Source organism: Kogia breviceps, chromosome 19 (assembly GCF_026419965.1).
Source record: "Kogia breviceps isolate mKogBre1 chromosome 19, mKogBre1 haplotype 1, whole genome shotgun sequence".
Lineage (NCBI taxonomy): Eukaryota > Metazoa > Chordata > Mammalia > Artiodactyla > Physeteridae > Kogia > Kogia breviceps.
The window spans coordinates 29,305,985-29,328,230 of record NC_081328.1 but is presented as its reverse complement, the minus strand read 5'-3'; positions in this window follow the sequence as shown (position 1 = coordinate 29,328,230).

The following is a 22,246-nucleotide window of genomic DNA, read 5'->3' as shown; positions in this document are numbered from 1 at the left end:
TACAATTTACATCCATATTATCACTGGAAGCACAAAGATTAAATATTTTATCTTTAATGCTGGACGATTTGATTTTTGCAAGAGAATTCACAGTAATGCCTCATGTTCCAGTTTCAATAAAGTACACTTTCTAAAATTTTATTTGGGGGAAAAATTGAATTGGATAAATATTTGAACCATTATTGGAATTAACTAATTTCCCATTTGAAACTCTCTGTTAATTAAAATTGTCATTTCGCTTTTTAAGAAAAAATAAAAAAGATTAATTTAGAAATGTTATTTAATTAAATGTGAAGTCATACTTCAGAGGGTGATATGTTAACTACAAATTGGCACTAGCCATTGGCTCTTGCCATCTGTCCCTACAAGGATTAAATCATGTGCTGCTGCAGCTGCTTATTTTCAACAACCCCCTGAAAGGAGTTCAGGGTGGAGATCAGAAATGAGACACTCTGTGCTCTGGAAAATACTGGCAGAACAGGTCTTCAGATAGATATTTTCAGGAGCCAATTTTATGAGCCCAATTCTTGTGTCTCTTCATATCTAGAAAAGCACTAAAATCCTTCATGGTGACATCTACTCCTCATGACTAGCAGAAACCTTCTGTAAAAAATATGTGCTGGATTTCATATACTCCTCCTTCATGAAAATCACATATATACTGACCAACCCCCTACCTCTTTGGAGCAGTTTCTCAGAGCTATCTGAAATGTTGTCTTCAGGGCTCTAGTCCTCATTTTGCCCCAAATAAAACTTTACACACAAATCTCACATTATGTATTATTTTTAAGTCGACAGATATGTAAACATATTTTAAAGCTCCATGAAAGGTGGTACATTTTTTTCTTAATTATTAATATGTATTAATTAATTTAATTTTTGCTGTGTTGGGTGTTCGATGTTGCACACAGGCATTCTCTAGTTGCTGCAAGTGGGGGCTACTCTTCATTGCAGCACGTGGACTTCTCATTGCTGTGGCTTCTCTTGTTACAGAGAACAGGTTCTAGGCACATGGGCTTCAGTAGTTGTGGTATAGAGGTTCAGTAGTTGTGGAGAATGGGCTTAGTTGCTCTGTGGCATGTGGGATCTTCCCAGAGTATGGATCGAACCTGTGTCCCCTGCATTGGCAGATGGATTCTTAATCACTGCACCACCAGGGAAGTCCCAAAGATGGAAAATATTAACAAATATTTTGTATATATTGTGAATTAATCATTGTATACATTATTCAAATAGAAATTCAGTACTTTTTTTCATAAAAAATGGACTAATTTTCTAGCTTATGCTTCTGAATTTATTATAAAGTCAAAATTATTCAAAACTAAAATAAGAATTAAAAGTTGCAGATTTATTTTGTGTCATGGATTTGTATCAGTCATGCTAAAACGACATGGCAAAATTGTTCACTAACTATTGTGTCTTACAGCTGGTCTGATCTCTCTTTCTTTCTAGGCATATATTTCCTTATGTTTCCTTCTAACTCTGTTAATGAAATGCAGGTGGCCTCCTGCATTTCAGGCCACCATGGCATGAGCCTTAGGACGTCAGATTGGTAAACAAGTCAGCATCATCAAATACCTTGTCCACCACCACTCAATATGGCAAGAAGTTAGCTGTTTCTAGCCACATGTTTCTGAGAAAATGTTGCTGAATCAAAGGATGTCTTGCATACTGTCCTTAAAAAGAAGGTGTGAATTACTTTTTGTATAGTAAAAATTACTGCTGGTAATCTTTCAGATTTTACTGTTAAATCAGGCAGGAGGTAGCTAGGTATGAGCAGAGAAATGAGGGCAGGGGTCAGGTGGCAGGAAATCATGCATTTTGTAAACAGCTGGGGGCCATAGGCAGACAAAGAAAGGCAGGACCTCCAGACTGACAGTAAACCATACATTTTGAGTGATAAGTGTCCTGGAAGCTGAAAAAAAAAGTGGGGAAAGGCAGGAATCTGCTGCTTCTGAGTGTAACCTGTTGCTCATTATGCTCTCACAATAAAAGTAATCTTACAGATAAGAAGTACCCATCACTTCTTTTCTAAGCTAAATAGGACAAAAATCTCTCCTCTCCGGGGGAAGACAGAGGTGGGATGAAAATCAGGGAATACGACCCCCAAACGCCTCCTTCCTTAGTGAATATTCTGCCCCTTCATTTGTATATCCCTCATAACCAGCTTGCCAAAGAAACCCAGGGCAGCAGCTCTGCCTGCTCTCCCTCTACAAGAGTATTCTTGCTTAAATAAACTCTCACTTTACTTTCTTAACCTGTCTTCTTCATCTCCAAATTCTTTCACAACGAAAAAAGAACGTTACATTCACCAGGAACATTACCATATGTTAAATTAAAAACTATTTTCATTGCATGCATATTTCATGCAGTAATATATAGGACCATAGCAGAAATTTAAAAATCAATGTGGATTTACCAATCTCAGCTTATCTTAATACAATTAATAGTAATAACATTCAATAAAAAGTGAGAAATCCAAGGCAACTGCTAAACTAGTTGGAATTTGTAAAATTAGTGAAACTGGGTTATGCAGTTACCATACCCTGTATATAACACAACATCACTTATTCTCATTTATTTCTTTTTAATTTTTATTCAAACAGAAAGTCATAAAAATTATAATCATCCTCATCAGTTCACTCAGTCCAATGTAATTGATTTTTTTATCTTGATCTTTTGTTAACACTTTTATGAATTCATCAGTTTTCCATTAGAGTTCTGAAAATGCTTATTCATTCAGTACACCAGTATAGTAATTTACCAGAAAGCTGTATTGTCAGAATCTTTTCCATGAATTCCTTGAAGATGAAACCTTTTATAAGAACCTTTTTGCAAAAGCATCCGAATACTCCCAGAACTGTCTGTAAATGACAAAAGACTTAAAAATGACCATGGTTAAAGATTTGGTGACAGTATGTAATAATACAATTCACAAGGAAATTTAGTTATTTCTGAGATATACATTTAAAAATAATAACGAGAATTATGACTTATAACGTTATACCAAAACATATAAGATTTTTAGAAATTTCATGTAATGTCTGAAACATTATATTAACATATTTCCATACAAGTAACCCAAAGAAAATTTATTATTACTTTTTTCTGTTTGTTTTTTTATACTGCAGATTCTTATTAGTGATCAGTTTTATACACATCAGTGTATACATGTCAATCCCAATTGCCCAATTCAGCACACCATCATCCTCACCCCACCACGGTTTCCCCTCCTTGGTGTCCATATGTTTGTTCTTTACATCTGTGTCTAAACTTCTGCCCTGCAAACCAGTTCACCTGTATCTCTTTTCTAGGTTCCACATACATGCGTTAATATGAGATATTTGTTTTTCTCTTCCTGACTTACTTCACTCTGTATGACAGTCTCTAGATCCACCCATGTCTCAACAAATCACTCAATTTCATTCATTTTCATGGCTAAGTAATATTCCATTGTATATATGTATCACATCTTCTTTATCCATTCATCTATTGATGGGCATTTAGGTTGCTTCCATGATCTGGCTACTGTAAATAGTGCTGAACTGAACATTGTGGTGCATGTATTTTTGTGAATTATGGTTTTCTCTGGGTATGTGCCCAGTAGTGGGATTGCTGGGTCGTATGATAGTTCTATTTGTAGTTTCTTAAGGAACCTCCATACTGTTCTCCATAGTGGCTGTATCAATTTACATTCCCACCAACAGTGCAAGAGGGTTCCCTTTTCTCCATACCCTCTCCAGCATTTATTGTTTATAGATTTTCTCATGATGCCCATTCTAACTGGTGTGAGGTGATACCTCATTGTAGTTAGTATTTCTCTAATAATTAGTGATGTTGAGCAGCTTTTCATGTCCTTCTTGGCCATATCTATGTCTTCTTTGGAAAGATGTCTATTTAGGTCTTCTGTCCAGTTTTGGATTGGGTTGTTTATTTCTTTAATATTGAGCTGCATGAGCTGTTAATATATTTTGGAGATTAATCCTTTGTCTATTGATGCATTTGCAAATATTTTCTCCCATTCTGAGGGTTGTTTTTTCATCTTATTTATGGTTTCCTTTGCTGAGCAAAAGCTTTGAACTTTCATTAGGTCCCATTTTTTATTTTTGTTTTCATTTCCATTACTCTAGGAGGTGGATCAAAAGAGAACTTGCTGTGATTTATGTCAAAGAGTGTTCTTCCTATGTTTTCCTCTAAGAGTTTTATACTGTCTGGTTTTACACTTAGGTCTCTAATCCATTTTGAGTTTATTTTTGTGTATGGTGTTAAGGAGTGTTCTAATTTCATTCTTTTACATGTAGCTTTCCAGTTTTCCCAGCAACACTTATTGAAGAGACTGTCTTTTCTCCATTGTATATGTTTGCCTCCTTTGTCATGTATTAGTTGACCATAGGTGTGTGGGTTTATCTCTGGACTTTCTGTCTTCTTCCATTGATCTGTGTTTCAGTTTTGTGCCAGTACCATATTGTCTTGATGACTGTAGTTTTGTAGTCTAGTCTGAAGACAGGGAGTCTGATTCCTCCCGTTCCATTTTTTTCCCTCAAGACTGCTTTGACTATTCGGGGTCTTTTGCATCTCCATACAAATTTTAAGATGATTCATTATAGTTCCATAAAAACTGCCATTGGTAAAAAAAAAAAAAAAAAAAAAAAAAAAATGCCATTGGTAATTTGATAGGGATTGCATTGAATCTGTAGATTGCTTTGGGTAGTATAGTCATTTTCACAATATTGATTCTTCCAACCCAAGAACATGGTATATCTCTCCATCTGTTTGTGTCATCTTTAATTTCTTTCATCAGTGTCTTATACTTTTCTGCATACAGGTCTTTTGTCTACCTAGAGAGGTTTATTCCTAGGTATTTTATTCTTTTCGTTGCAATGGTAATTGGGTGTTTCCTTAATTTCTCTTTCAGATTTTTCATTAGTGTATAGGAATGCAAGAGATTTCTGTGCATTAATTTTGTATCCTACAACTTTACCAAATTCATTGATTAGCTCTAGAAGTTTTCTAGTGGCATTTTTAGTATTCTCTATATATAGTATCATGTTATCTGCAAACAATGACAGTTTTACTTCTTCTTTTCTAATTTGTATTCCTTTTACTTCCTTTTCTTCCCTGATTGCCATGGTTAGGACTTCCAAACTAGTTTGATTAATAGTGGTGAGAGTGGACATCCTTGTCTCATTCCTGATCTTAGAGGAAATGCTTTCAGTTTTTCACCGTAAAGAATGATGCTTGTTGTGGGTTTGTCATATATAGCCTTTATTATGTTGAGGTAAGTTCCCTCTATGCCCACTTTCTGGACAGTTTTTATCATAAATGGGTGTTGAATTTTGTCAAAAGCTTTTTCTGCATCTACTGAGATGATCATATGGTTTTTCTTCTTCAATTTGTTAATCTGGGGTATCACATTGATTGATTTGTGTATATTGAAGAATCCTTGCATCCCTGGGATAAATCCCATTTGATCATGGTGTATGATCCTTTTAATGTGTTGTTGGATTGTTTGCTAGTATTTTGCTGAGGATTTCTCCATCTATATTAATCAGTGATATTGCTCTGTAATTTTCTTTTTTTGAAGTACCTTTTTCTGTTTTTCATCTCAGAGTGATGGTGGTGGCCTCATAGAATGAGTTTTGGAGTACTCCTTCCTCTGCAATTTTTTGGAAGAGTTTGAGAAGGATGGGTGTTAGCCCTTCTCTAAATGTTTGATAGAATTCACCTGTGAAGGCATCTGGTCCTGGACTTTTGTTTGTTGGAAGATTTTTAATCACACTTTCAATTTCTTTACTTGTGATTGGTCTGTTCATATTTTGTATTTCTTCCTGGTTAAGTCTTTGAAGGTTATACCTTTCTAAGAATTTGTCCATTTCTTCCAGGTTGTCCATTTTATTGGCATAGGGTTTTTGTAGTAGGCTCTTAGGATGCTTTGTATTTCTGTGGTGTCTGTTTTAACTTCTCCTTTTTCATTTCTAATTTTATTGATTTGAGTTCTCTCCCTCTTTTTCTTGATGAGTCTGGCAAATGGTTTATCAATTTTGTTTATCTTCTCAAAGAACCAGTTTTTAGTTTTATTGATCTTTGCTATTGTTTTCTTTGTTTCTATTTCATGTGTTTCTGCTCTGATCTTTATGATTTATTTCCTTCTGTTACTGTCTATTTCCTCTTTTATAGATGCTAGCAGTTGCCTTTTGTATTGAGGTGCTCCAATGTTCAGTGCTTATATATTTTTAATTGTTATATCTTCTTCTTGGAGTCATCCCTTGATCATTATGTAGTGTTCTTCTTTGTCTCTTGTAACATTCTTTATTTTAAAGTCTATTTTATCTGATATGACTATTGCTACTCCAGCATTCTTTTGATTTAGATTTGCATTGAATATCTTTTTCCATCCCCTCACTTTCAGTCTGTATGTGTCCCTAGGTCTGAAGTGGGTCTCTTGTAGACAGCATATATTTGGGTCTTGTTTTTGTATCCATTTATCAAGCCTGTGTCTTTTGGTTGGAGCATTCAATCCATTCACGTTTAAGGTAATTATTGATATGTATGTTCATATTACCATTTTCTTAATTGTTTTGGGTTTGTTTCTGTAGGTCCTTTTCTTCTTTTCTGTTTCCCACTTAGATAAGTTCCTTTAGCATTTTTTGTAGAGCTGGTTTGGTGGTGCTGAGTTCTCTTAGCTGTTTCTTGTCGTAAAGGTTTTGATTTCTCCATCAAATCTGAATGAGATCCTTGCTGGGTAGAGTAATCTTGGTTGTAGGTTCTTTCCTTTCATCACTTTAAGTATATCATACCTCTCTCTTCTGGCTTGTAGAGTTTCTGCTGAGAAATCAGCTTTTATCCTTATGGGAGTTCCTCTTTATGTTATTTGTCATTTTTCCCTTGCTGCTTTCAATAATTTTTCTTTGTCTTTAATTTTTCCCAATTTGATTACTATGTGTCTCGGCATGTTTCTCCTTGGGTTTATCCTGTATGGGACTCTCTGCACTTCATGGACTTGGGTGGCTATTTCCTTTCCCATGTTAGGTAATTTTTGACTATAATTTCTTCAAATATTTTCCCTGGTCCTTTCTCTCTCTCTTCTCCTTCTGGGACCCCTATAATGTGAATATTGCTGTGTTTAATGTTGTCACAGAGGTCTCTTAGGCTGTCTTCTTTTCTTTTCATTCTTTCTTCTTTATTCTGTTCTGCAGCAGTGAATTCCACCATTCTGTCTTCCAGGTCACTTATCCATTCTTCTGTCTCTGTTATCCTCCTATTGATTCCTTCTAGTGTAGTTTTCATTTCAGTTATTGTATTGTTCATCTCTGTTTGCTTGTTGTTTAATTATTGCAGGTCTTTGTTAAACGTTTCTTGCATCTACTTGATCTTTGTCTCCATTCTTTTACTGAGGTCCTGGATCATCTTCACTATCATTATTCTTAATTCCTTTTCTGGAAGGTTGCCTATCTCCACTTCATTTAGTTGCTTTTCTGGGCTTTTATCTTGTTCCTTCATCTGGTACATAGCCCTTTGCCTTTTCAACTTGTCTATCTTTATGTGAATGTGGTTTTTGTTCCACAAGTTGAAGGATTGTAGTTCTTGTTGCTTCTGCTGTCTGCCTTCTGGTGGATGAGGCTATCTAAGATCACTTATTCTCATTTAAGCAGTAGCTCACATAAGTTCCTATGAATCATAAATGACATTTCCTTCTACTTTATGTGATGATTCTCCAGTTTAAGTGTTAAGGCTTCCTGGCCACGTGACCTCTGCTTCTTATATTGGTGTCAGTTCTCTTACAGCAATTTCTGCTGCTGTCATTCCCTCTCAATGTATCCATGTTGACATTACTGTAAGCAATCTTCTCTAGTTGCCAAGTTGAAGTGAGGAACATATATCTTCCTCCAAATTATGTTAAAATTTATTATTAGACTGGTAAGTACGGCAGACTCACACTCTCAGTTTCTTACAGTGCTTTATTTTTGCAATGCCATTCATTTCATTATATTTCTCCTCTCTTTAGTAATCTGACACAAATTCCCTGGAGACATAAAGCAAGAGATTATTGGAATGATTCCACTTTCTTAGTTTTAACCTGATTTCTATGTACTTGCTTTGGAATGGATACTTTCTTTTACATGAACACTTCCTGGAAATTGAGTTAGTTAATATTTCCTGACTTCTGTTGACTTAAAAAAATGCACAACATGAGAGTCCTGAGTTAAGTTTTATCTGGGGCAAAATGAGGACTATAGCCCAGGGGACAGCATTTCAGATAGCTCTGAGAAACTACTCCAAAGAGGTAGTGGGGAGAGGTCAGTATATATGTGATTTTGGTGAAGGGGGAATACCTGCAATCAAGCACATATTTTTTTGCAGAAGGTTTCTGCTAGTCTCATGAAGGTACTGCTAGTCACAAGGAACAGATGTCACCATGAAGGATTTTAGTGCTTTTACTAGACATGAGGAGATACAGATATAAGAATTGGGCTCACAGGTGCCCTGGGGCTCAGATCCCCAATGTCAAGGGGGCTTGTTGGCAGCATCCAGGGCAGCAGCTGTGGACCCAGGTGGGTGCTTCCCCACCTCTTCTTCCTACACTAGTCTTTCTCCTGTGCTGTCCCTGCCCAAGAGAGCCTGGCACAGTGAGCACAGATGGTGCCACCAACAGGGACAACTGGGTCCTCTCCCTGGGGTCCCCTGTGTGATGTCATTGAAGGCGGGGCTGAGGGAAGGAAGGTGGGTAGGAATTCGAGGGCCCTCAGGCACTGTTCTGCCCTGAAGTTCTGTACTCTATGTACACAGGACATTGCAATCACTATCTCTGGCTCACTTGGCCCACTTCAGGGACATAGAGGAGCTGCTCTCCTGGATCTGTAAGGCTGATGGTGGTGCCTGGAACCTAATCCCAGGAGCTCATAACCCCACTCTCAATTGTCTGAGGCTCTGCAGCTTCTTCCAGGGACAGTTGCGTGTGCATGTGGGTTCATTTCTCCTGAGTCCACTCTCACCTCCATGCACCCCAGAGGGTCCCACAGCCTGCCCCTCATGTCAGCACGTCTGCCTCGACTGTGATGAGGTCCCCCACTCCCCAGTCTCAGAAGGCCGTGTGGGCTGCCGATTTTTATTATGTCAGAGATTTTGATGCTCTCAGGGGAAGGTTTTGTATATGTAAAATACTTCCTAAAGGTTACTGTTATTTTTTAAATTAATATTACACTGTTAAAAGTCTAGGAAATAAAAAAAGAATCGAGCTCATAAAATCGGCTCCTGAAAATATCTAACTATCTGAAGAACTGTTCGGCCAGTTTTTCCCAGAGCAGAGCGCCTCATTTCTGCTCTCCACCCTGAACTCCTTTCAGGGGGTGTTGAAAATTAGCAGTTGCAGCAGCACATAATTTAACTACCTTGTAGAGGTAGCTGGCAAGCGCCAATGGCAAGTGCCAATTTGTTGTTGACACTTCTCAATTCTTAATCCTGGGGAATAGCCATCAACCAAAGCATCTCATCCTGGACTCTCCAGTAAGAGCAATTGATGAATTATACGAATCAAATTTCAGGGGATGAAGATAAACATACCTTAGCAAGATTGAATTTACAGGGGTTACGTGGCTCGAATTGTTGACCTGGAATAATCTACCATAAATAATGGCAGTTCAATATAAAAATGTTGCATTCCTGTTTCTGTTTCAATGAGAATATAAAAAGTGAGTTAAAGAAAATTATACAGAAAAGACATTTGAAGTAGATAATGACAAATGAATAAGAATTACTTAAGTAAATAGAGGAAGGAAGCATATTTTAAGTAGAGAGAAGCCACTTTTCAATAAATGTTAAAATTTGTGACTTATTTGAATATTAATGGATGTTTCTGACAAATAAATTGGAGATTTTTTAGCAGGAGGTAATAGGAGTTAAGATATAGTCAAAGACTTTACCAAACTAAGAAATCTGGAGTTTATCTGATTGAAGTAGCAGACAAACACAGATTTGTTAAATAGGTGAGTGGAATATATACTTAGATATATAAAGTAATAACTTTTATTGCAGTTTAGTTAATGGGTAGAAAAGGGAATGAGTCAGAAACAGGTAAGTTTATTAGGAAAAAATTAAAATATTCTAAAAAACAGGCTTATATTATAATTATAGATCTCCATGTGCCTGAAGATTCTATTCAGGGGACTGACCACATGTGTTTTTAACAAGAATATTGGTCAATTATATAACTAGTCAGAGGTCAGAAAACTACATACTTACAGTATTCTGGGTGAGAAAACCAAGATATATATCACTTCTTCATTGGTTTAAAAGAGAGTAAAATGAGTCAAGATCTAATGTCAGGAAAAGGTAGCAAGATAACTTTTGGGTAGAAAGAAATGAGACTACTAGTTCAACTCCTACAACAAATCAGGTAATCAAGTGGTCCTATTTCTGAGTCAAAAAATAGAATTTGCACTGACAGCCCTCTTGTGAAAGCCACAGGTAAGTAAACAAATAGATGTAAAATTTTTATCCTGGATACCCTCAACATAAAATCAAAGGAATACAGGGGATTTATCCTCCCTTCAACATAAAACAAACAAATTGATGATAAAGAGTCTAAGGACAAGACAGTAGCAAACATACGGACATTTTGGGGAAAAGAAAGCACCTTAAAAATTCTTGGATTATTTATTATAAGAAAGGTTAAGGTGGCATCCATGGAGAAGAGATTCTCCTGGTAACAGGTAAAATAGAGACTTGAACCACAGGCTTGCAATTTTTAAAATAAATGTGACCTTAATTTTCCCACAGAAGACAAATTGATTATAATGATGATGATACAATAATGATAACAAGAGCTTAGGAACATAACGTGGTTAATGTGTACCAGAAATTCTTCTACGTGTTTAATAAGCATTATCCAATTCAATTTTTGTCATCACTTTGTGAATAAACACTCATTATCTTCATTTTATTGTGAAATATATTGATGCTAAAACAGGTTACCTACATTAAACAAGTTTTTGGTTAAACAGTTAGATTTATTTTTAATTAAATAAATCTAATTGATGCTATATGATGATGATGTGGTTTTATCTTTAAACCTAGTCAAGTATGGTAAAGTAATCATTAGGCCAGCTGAGATCATGAACTCTCCAAGGAAAATCAAAGCAATCCTTAAATGTGTATTTAATTATCAAACATATGGGACTTTACTAGCTCTTTGTTTATAGTTTAATTACACTATGACCAGAGAACTACATTATATGGTGTCAGGCCTTTGGAACTTTTTGAACCTTGGTTTATGACCCAACATATGGACAATTTTTAGAAATGTTGTTTGTGTGCTTGAAAAGACTGTTTAAATTGCTGTTTCCAATTGTTGTATGTATATACTAATTAGATCAACTTCGTTTTCATCAAGTCAACTATAACATTTTTGTCTGCTTGTTTTATCAAATAATGAGTACATGAAAAACATCCCAGAGTATCTTGTTATCTTGTATTTGTATATTTTTTCAGTTCTGCTAGTATATATATATAATATATCTGTAAATACACATGCACACATATATAGTGAGGTTCTGCTATCATTTGAAATTAATAATTGTTAGATATTCTTAATGAGTTCAACATCTAACATTATGAACTGCTTTTTTTTCTTACTGTAATTTTTTTCACTTAAAGTCTACTTATTTTTTGGCTGTGTAGGTTTCCTTTTGGCTGTTGTTTATGTGATATAACTTTTCTCCATTCTTTTTTTGTATCTATTTAAGATATTCCTCATGTAAACTGCATAGTGTTGTTTCAGCTACTTGTTGCTTTTGTCCTTTAACTGGATTATTTAGTCAGATTATCTGTCATACAGTTACAATTTATTTTGTCATTAAATTTACTATTTTATAATTAAACTTCAATCTGTGTTCTTTATTTCTATTTCTCTCCTTCTTCTGTTACAGCTTAGTATTTTAAAACATTCCTCTCCAATACTGGCTTGTTAGCTCTACATAATTTTACTCTAGACATTAAAGATTACAGAACACATTTAGGGCTTTAGAATACTTTCACTACACCTTTTTTCTCTCCACCTTTGATGTGATTACTGTTTATTAAGTCAGTATGAGCTTGAAAGCAAGCTTCAATTCAAAACAAATTTGTATTCAAAATAATGGTTATGTGTTGATTTTTTTTCAATTTATACTCACTGATTCTGTTTTGCTCTACATATAATACAGTACAGTGAAGGATTATTCTGCTAGAACATAGTATTGACATACACAGGGCAAAGTGCCTGATAGTAAGAAGAGGAACCTTGTTGGTTTTCTTTAACAGTCAGAGTGTTAAAGTGTATTTACTTGGAGTCTACTATGTGCTAGATACTATACTGGACTTTGAAGTTTCAACAGTAAGCAAGAGAAACATGTTCACTGCCTTCTATAATACTACGTTTTAACCAGGATAAAGATACAAATCAAGGCGATGGATATGCAACCTGATTCCAATTATTATGAGTTTCATTTGCTTGTTTAAGGAAACAAGAGATACAGTGAACAGCAGAAGTATGGGCAATGTGGATAGGACTAAGTGTTACCACAGAAAGTGTCCCTGACTATAGAACACTTATGTCCTTTTCTTAAGGATGAACCAAAGCTAACTATGCAAAAAGTCAGGCAAAGTATGATCCATTTGAGGGAAAGGAGGAACTGTTGCTTGCATTTCAACCCACGTGCTTGATGATAATCATGTCAAATTTGATATTGCATGTTAGAAGATTCCAGAATTCAACATTGAGAGCTTGGGCTACTGAATAAACACTTGGAAGAGAGTCCTCTTTCCATTTGAAAACAAATGTTTTAGATATTAACTGAGCAAGAAATAAAATGCTCTTATATTTGGGCTATTATATACTGTAAAGTTTGTTAAAGCTATTTGCAGGACTGTAGCTAATACTCATGATGAAGAATCTTGATTTTATTCTAAGTGCAAAGCAGAACTATTGAAGACTTTGAGTAATTACATAATATGATCAGACTTATGATTTAACATTACTCTGATTGAAACATGGAAAATGGATAGAGGCAAGGCTTGGATGGAAGCAAAAGAACACTTAAAATGTAGAAGAATGTTCCTGGCAAGGAATGATGATGTCCCAGACTAAATATGAGGCAGTGTATATAGGGAAGAATGAACATATTTTATGTTATTATCAATAGTAATTTTTTGCTAAAATTTAATAGATTTGTTTCTAAGGTTTGTATAAGTATGTAGATTAAGTGTGTAAAAGGTATTTCCCTTCTTAACACATACTATAAAAAGAACTATATTAGTGAACTGTTAATTTGGACATTTCATACTATTAATGGAAAGATGACAGTTTCACACAAACACGTAAAATTTAAGATGCACACAAACAAAAAGCCTCAGCATCTTCACCAGAACTTTGTATTGTCAGGGTTTTTAAATTTTCATTTTAGTCATTCTAACGGGTGTATTGTAGCATCACATTGTGGTTTTAAATTGCATTTCTCTAATGGCTAATGAGGTTGAACAGCTTTCATGCAATTATTTGCCATCAGTATATTCTTTGGTGAATTGTCTGTTCAAACCATTTACACATTTTAATTGAGTTATTTTCTTATAATTTAATTCTGAATATTATTTAAATATTCTGGTTACAAGTCTTTTGTTGGATATATACTATACAAATATTTTCTCCCAGTTTGTATCATGTCTCTTCATTCTCTTAACACTGTATTTCACAGAGAAAATGTTTTTAATATTGATGAATATTAAACTTATCAATGCAAATTAAAACAAAATGAGATGCCAGTACACAGTACACACTTACTAGAATGGAAAACAAAGTAAAACAAAACAAAAGTAACATACTAAATGTTGGCAATGGTGTGGACCAACAAGAATCTTCATACATTTCTTGTGAAAATGCAAAATAGTACAATCACTCTGGAAAATAGTTTGGCAGTCTTTCTTGAAGTTAAGCTTACACTTACCATATAGAGCAACAATACTACAGCTAGGTATTTAGCCTAGAGAAATAGAAACTTCTGTCCAAAAATAAAAACCTGGGCATGAATATTTATAACATATTTATTCATAATTGACACAAACAAGCACCTATCCAAATGTCTCTATGTGAAAATAGATAAACAAACTCTAATAACAGCAATAAAAAGGGTCAAACTATTAATACACACAATAACACTGATCTCAAAGGCATTATGATGATAAAAGAACTCAGTCTCAAAAGATTTTTAAAAATGGCTCTATTTTATGACATTCTGGAAAAGACAAAACTAATAACTGAGTCTGATTAATGGTAGGCAAGAGTTTTGAGTGGAGGAAAGTTTGACTGCAAAAGAGAGCATGGCGGTGTTTTTAGGAGTTGAACAAACTGTATTCTGATTGTGATAGTGGCTACATTAATCTACACAAGTGTAAAAATTCTATGTAAAGTAATTGCAACTCTACATTAAAAATCAATTTTATGTATGTAAATGTAAAAATAACAATGAAAAATGTGCTTTCAAAAAAAAAAAAAGAAAGAAACCTCAAAATCATTGTCTCTAAGGAATTAAAAAAATGGTCCATAAGATGCAATTCAATTTGTTTGTACAGACACTAGTTCATAAATCACTCAGGAGTCATACACTTCCCTCTGTGTTCTTGGTTTTCCAAAATATAATCCTACAGAATATTGAACTAAACACTTTGAAAGTTGTATTTATTAACTGTTTATACACAATTTTTAAAAGGGGATATGAGAAGTAACAAAAAATTCGAGTCAAAAGAAATTTTAACAGTATATAAACAAACTCATAATAATATATAGGAACTATAATAAAATTCTTCTTGTAGCTTCATGGGAAACAATTTACAGTCTCAATCAAGCCTCTCTATTGTTCAAATATATATTAAATTTGATTGAAATTTTTATTATATGTCATATTACAATCCATGAGATTAAGAAGTAACAATTATTTACTATCTTGCCATACTGGTTAGGAATTTAAAGATAGTGCTAAAGCTAGTATCTCTGAGAGGGCATATGTGTGAAGGTTTATATGCAGAATTTGAATGCTGATGTAGGAGTGGCCTTAGATAGGCTCTCAGGCAACAAGACAATTTCATTTTTCTGCTTGACCTGGCATACAATGTAAAGATTGCAGATCTACAGACACATCTATATTACAAATTATTATTTACATATTATTCTCTGCTACTAGGTTGTGTGTTCCATGAAAGAGTATTGATTTTATTTGTTTAATTATCCTCAACAGTTCCAGGTGTTTTATGTTTTCAATAAAAGTATATTTAACTGAAATAATGAGTGGAGGGGAGATAGATGAATAGATGGATTGACTAAATAATCAGTTAAAAAAGTAGTGGTTTTCCCCATTTCTCACCTTCTGTTTAAAATACCAGCAAGCCGGGCTTCCCTGGTGGCGCAGTGGTTGAGAATCCGCCTGCCAATGCAGGGAACATGGGTTCGTGCCCCTGGTCCAGGAAGATCCCACATGCCGCTGAGCGGGTGGGCCCGTGAGCCATGGCCGCTGAGCCTGCGCGTCCGGAGCCTGTGCTCCGTAACGGGAGAGGCCACAACAGTGAGAGGTCCGCGTACCACACACACAAAAAAAAAAACCCCAGCAAGCCAAAATTAATTTAGCTATATTAAAGGACATAAACATTGAGATCTATATCTGTCTATCTATATATCTACCTATTTATCTAGATAGACAGATATATCCCAGTGTGTATGGCCTATAATAATTTAATAATTTAAGTCTTAGTTTAAGAATAAATAATAGTAGGAGCCTTGGAAATTGAATTTGTATTTTTCCAAGGCTCCTACTAATATTTATTTTTTAATATATTGATTAAGTCTATATAGGTCATCTTCTGGAACATATCAACAATAACTACAATGAAAGTTCTCTTTCCAAAGCTACTTTAGAGCCCCTTCTCTATTTTTCTCTATTTTTTAGAGTATTTTTTGTAATAAGTAATTTCTTCCCAGGTACAGATTACTCACTTTATCTGAATCCAAGTGATTTCAAGGTTCACTCTGGATTTTGCTGATGAGCCTGGCTTCAAACATTGAGTCATTTACTTTTTGGCAGAGGAGCCTCGCTTAGTGCCAAGTAATTTAGAAAGCTAGAAGGGACTCCAGTGGGAAGTCAGGCAGGGCAGAATAAGTTGCCAAGTTTTCCTTTGCCATCAAATGATAAAGCTGGTAAATGAAGATAATTTTGCAGATCTTTTCCAGTAGGAACAAATGTAATTCAAAGGCCCCAAACCAAAAGCTTCTCCCAGGCATTGGGCATAGCATTTTCATAATTCTTGTCCCTAACCTGGCTTGTGGCTTAGAGGAGGCATCTAGTTATGGTGTGTTTTTCAACTCAGATGGTATGTGCCTCAGTAGGATATTTTATTTCTTTTGCCTCCACACATTAATCAACTTCATTAAGCTACTTCTAAACTGAGCTCTATGTCTCTCCCTGTCATTTTCTCTACAAATTGCTATATCTCTTTAAGCTCTTCTTGTCAGTAAGTATTTCTGGCTTAATTGGCAACAATTGTATTCCACAAGAGCCACATAAATTGGGAAAGTAACTAATTCCCAATACATATTCATGAGTGTGATTTTATTTAAAGGCAAATGAATAGCATCAAATCATCATGCTTTCTCGAATCACAAACTTAAATTACAAACCATGATTTAAACTTTGACAACAAACTAAACAAAAAAATGCAGTGTGATTCAATCCATTATATCATCTATGATTTTGCAGCCACAGCAATGTTGTTTGGATTTTAATAGAAAGGCTATACATAAATTGCATTTTATAATGGCTCCTGGCAATTTAAAGAAATGGTCTTATTTAATGATTATGGAATTCAATCAGAACAAATATAAACAACTGTTTTTTAGAAGAATTAATACAGTCTATAACTACATCATGGGAGAGAACTGCCTAAGTATCTCTCTTGAATAAAAGTATTCTGAGGCATGTGGCACTTCACAAGTTGAGCACATAAAAAATGAAGCATGCTCAAAAAATAACCACCTTGCTTAAAAATTCTCAGATTCTTGGGCTGTGAGCACAATATTTAGTGGCAGTTCTAAACTGGAATTCGGTTCTACTTGGGCTTGATTCCAGAACTTTGCCTTAAAGCTAGCACACTTAGATGTCAAACTGCTAAGGGTCTTTTAAAATGCCTAGCACCTTGCCAAATTTTGCAAATCACTTCTCAACGAAAAGTATAAAGATTCAGCCTTCAATTATCATTGGTTCCAGAACATGCCATGTTCTATTTCAAGACAAATATTTTATTCATTCTGGGTTTACTACAAGGGATTTACTACAAGGGATACCAAACATCCTCCTTCCAGAATATGTAAGCCAGGCCAATATCTTGAAGGTCCACTTTTAGGTCAGTCTTTGCCTTGAAACTTCTCATGCAGAATTCATGCTTCCTGCTCTCAATAGTTCATTCATTTGAGGTTTAATGAACATATTGCCTGTGGTATATGTTGAACAGTGTCATGGATTGGTTTTGAAGTTTTCTATAGTTACTGTGAAATGTAGTATTGAGAAAAGATAATGGGTTTTATTTAGGCAGTCATGGCTTTGGATCTCTGCTTCTAGTAGGCAATTTACTTAACTACTATGGACTTTTCAACACCCTTCTAAATATGATTTTTGTGATACTTAAATGAATAATATAATGAAAACATTTAAAGCAGTGTGGGTAGTGGTTGAGTGGTCCTGGTCTAGAGTCAGACTGCAAACATTTAGATCTTGGTTGTGCCATATAACAGCTGCACAGTGTAAAGGAGGTTATGTAACCTTTGTAGGGCTCAGTTTCTGCATCTATAATATGGAGGTGATCATAATATGTAGACCACTGAATGGTTTAAACAAATATCACATTTAAATGTGTAAAGCATATATAATCATCATACCTAGCACTTAATATGTGCTCAAAATTTCATAATTATTCTTATGACTTTGTATGTGTGCATGCGTGTGTGTGTGTGTGTGTGTGTGTGTGTGTGTGTGTGATCTTGCCTAGTCCACTTGCTTGTCTACTTCTTATGGGTAGCAGACATAAAATAATGTCAAACAGTGTAAAGAAATGGCAAGAACACAGGATTTAGCTGTGGGGAGATGTTCTCTGATTCTCTTTTCCTAGATAAGTGCTCTGCCTCTAGCATTATCATTACTCTAGTAGCTTAATAAGAATTCACAAATTTGGGTTTTTCACATTGCATTCATAAGGAGATATTCAACCAAATGGTTTTGTCAAAGGTTTTCTAAGGCCTTCATTTAAACAGCTTCAAACCAGAATTTTTAGGAGGTGAAGAGCTCTTGGAGTAGACATTTTCATATAGAAAATCATTTAATTAGTAGCAGTCTGGCTCTCATTTGAGTAAACAAGAATTTGTGTGATTTTATTTCCAGGAAATCATCTCTATTGAGTTTTCAGAGCACTTCCACCATAACTACCATCCTCCTTGAGATATGCCAATTGTATCTATCAAAGGAAGTCCAACAAAGCGTCAAGGTGAGCTGACTGTCCACCCTTTGGAGTGATAAAGGATGAAGTCCCTGGATTTTGTCAGTTCTAAAAGTGAATATTTTGCAGATCACTGCTTTACTGACCTCAAGCCCATACCTATTGTTTTTCTTTCAAAAAACATTTTAATTGGCTTTAGATTTCCCACCGTAGACACAGCTTCAATGTTATATTACTTTGGAAATGAATATCACAGAGGTTAACACCCAAAAACATTTAGTTGACTAAGCAATTTAATAACTCTCCTATTAACTGGGTTTCTTAATCTTGATGCTGATGTAGGTCTAACATGATGTGCTTTGCTTCTTCTAGTATGTGAAAGTAGGCAACTGTTATAAAGGAATTTCTTCTCTTAGTGTCTTGTCCAGATATTTTAGCATTATACAGAGAGTGTAATTAATTGTAAAAAATAAAAATAAAAAACCCTGTTTAGCTAAGAAAATCATGTCTCATGTACATTGTTAAAATCTTTGCAAGCATTAATAGAGCCTCTGGAGTCAGAGTACTGGTTTTAAATCCTCATCTATAAGTGTAGATGACAATAATAATACCAAGCTCACAAGGTGTTATCATGAATAGATAACATGCAGATACAGAGCACTTAGAGAAGTGCTGGGCATATAGTAAAGCATTCAGTACATGTTAGATATTATTGTTATCATTAACACTATTATTCTGTAACATATTATATTATCATTATCTATACTATCCCATAATTATATCATATTATAAAATGCTGTATTCAAATATATGCATATTTATATACACACACACACACATATACACACATATATTACATAATATTTCACTACAATACTAATTTTCTCCATTTCACAGATTAAGTAGTTGAGGCTTAGTGTAGTTAAGGAAATTGCTAGTATCATAAGGGATGCACGTTTTGGACCTGTGACTCAAACCCAAGCAACTGACATGATGCCATACCACTTTTGACCATGCACTCGTAGACTGTAAGTTTTTCCAAATGGAGATTCTTTCTCTAACAGGCAAATCTTATAATTTGAAGAATCTAGCAAGTGAAGGAGATATTTCTGGTTTAATAAAGCCAGAGAATGTAAAGAAAAAAGTGGGAATCAAATATTATAAGCTTGGAGTTAAAAAACCAAAGCCCAAAGTGGTTGGTAGATAAATTAACATAAATGTGTAAAACAGATTAGGTGTAAGAATGATGAGGCTCATGGTTAACTAGAGAATATGAACTTCAATCACTTTGATACTTATCATGTAGAAATGTGAGCACACCATAACCAATTTCTCACCAAGAGCCTGATATCCACACATTTATCTGATTTTTAAAATGGGAATTATTTCAAAATAGTTAAATCACTGTAAAGTCTAAATAAAGCAGTTTCACAGATTGAATTTGGCCAACAGGCCACCAGTGTGCAATCTCTATAAAATAAACTGTGAAACACAGACTGTTGAGTGATGAATTTCTGATAAACAGTTGTATTCCTAAAGAAATGAATAATTTTTAAAAGCATCTGCCCAAATAAGTTTCTCATACATGAGGAGTTGCACTTACTGAAGAAATTCCACTTCGAGACTCAGCCTCACTTGGGTAGTGAATGCATTGCAGTCAAACTAGGAATAGGAAAAGGAATTCCAGCTGACCTCAGTTGTGAATGCTCACACAGTCTTGCTTTTTCAAGTCCACATAAGACACTCTGGAGTAAGGTCCTCAACATTCACTTATTATATATTTCCCAATTTCATCCCCCCCAAACATTCCCATCAATCTTTGGTACTCTAATTTGTCCTGATTTCTTGATTTACCTGGACTGGAATACTGCAATGAACATCTCCCTATTTAGTTGAAATCCTGAGAAAAATGTTAATCCTTGCCTGGTCTTCTGTCTACTGTCTCCAGTTATTATTTAGAATCCTACTTCATCCTCAACAGAGATCCCTGAGGAAAAATTGCACTACCTCCCAGCTCACAGACATTGATTCTGCCTGGAGACTTCTACAGTTGAACCTCAGTCATCTGATTGAGGTTCATCTCAATGCTGCCAGTAGCATACTGACTCAGCCTGACACACTTAGAATATATTTAACACTAACATTATTATTACTATCACACATTTTTGGTTTTATTGTTATATATGTGTATTCTTGAGATATCTACTTAAATTTAGACGTTTTATGCGTAGGGGCTGTTACACCATGTCATACAAAACAAAGCATTTGCTTTAGAACAATTTTTTTTAGAATTCAGCTAAAAAATTACTTTTCTTGATAAGTGCTCTGCCTCTGTTTTGTCATTTATAATAATTACCATAGTTTTCTCACTAAGAAATTAACATACAGAGAATTTTGAGTGCATTTAGAATGTTGAGAAATTTCCTTTCTTCTAAAAGTAATCATTGCTAAAGTGCGATTAGTACCTTTAATCATTTGCACCACTCCATTTTTCAGCCCCCACATTAGACCCTAGTTTATACTCATTTTCCTAAGGTTAAAATTTTTGCATGTTTTGCAACCAAAGCCAGGAGATTTATAGCAATATCAATAGCGGGAAGTGAAATCACATCATTTTAAGCTTGAAATGAAAATTAAACAAACTGGACCACATAAAGTAGTCTATAGAGCTAGATCTTATCATATTATGTCCTCTAGTTAATCTAATGTAATGGACTTAAAATGCTTCAAAGGACAGCTTAAGGAATGTAAAGTATTTGGCAATATATACAAAGACTCTTTTTTACTTCCTAAGGGAAAATGAAATCATCATAGGCCAAGATGGAAAACATTTTAATCATGGTAAAACATCAATTTTCTTACCATGACTATCCGCAACGTAGCTAGAATGAAGAATTGAATTAAATTTATTTTCACACATCATCCTTTATGCCAAATACCTTCAAATGTGAGGGACAAAATAATGAGATAACATTCATTCAGTATTTGAGTGAAATTTTCAACACTTGTGTGTCTCAGTGTGAAACAGCCTGGGACCTGGGACCCTTTACTGCAGTGTTGCAATGCTTTTACCTGGACACACCTCTCCTTGAGCAATAAAATACAAAGAAACTATATGGGACAAAAAATAACTGCATGCATGCACAGTTGGGGCAAATTCTGGACAAAAGATAAAAAGAGACCTAAAAACCCAACTACCAATTTTGAAGAGCCTGGAGCAAGCAGTGTACTGCATATGTCCCCTGCATATACCACCACCTAAGGAGTGGGCAAAATACCTAAGCCACCTCTCTGGCCCAACCCCTGGACACACCCCTACCCTCACCCCATATAAGGAACAAGCTTGCTCCCTTCAGGGAGAAAGCCAGCAAGGGAACCTGTTGCTTGTTCTAGCTCCCCCCTGCTGCAGCAGGGGCCCCAATAAAGCCGTGCCTGAATTTCTTGTCTTGCCTTTAGTCAATTTCTATTGATTGGGGAAGGCCAAGAACCCTGGTTGATATCAAATGGATTGATCTGTAATTTCTGTAAAAAGCCAACAAAGTAGATAAAGTTTATTCTGTCCTATTTTCTTCCATTTCACTTCTTTTTCTCTTCATTTTCAATCACACAGAATTTGTCACAAGAAAAGCAAGGCAATGCAAGAAGAGAAAGATGGCAATCAGGGTGTGTGTGGTCAGGGAGTGATTGCAGATCTGTTAGTTACAACCGGGGACTAGAAACCAAAAATTCAATCTCGGTATTT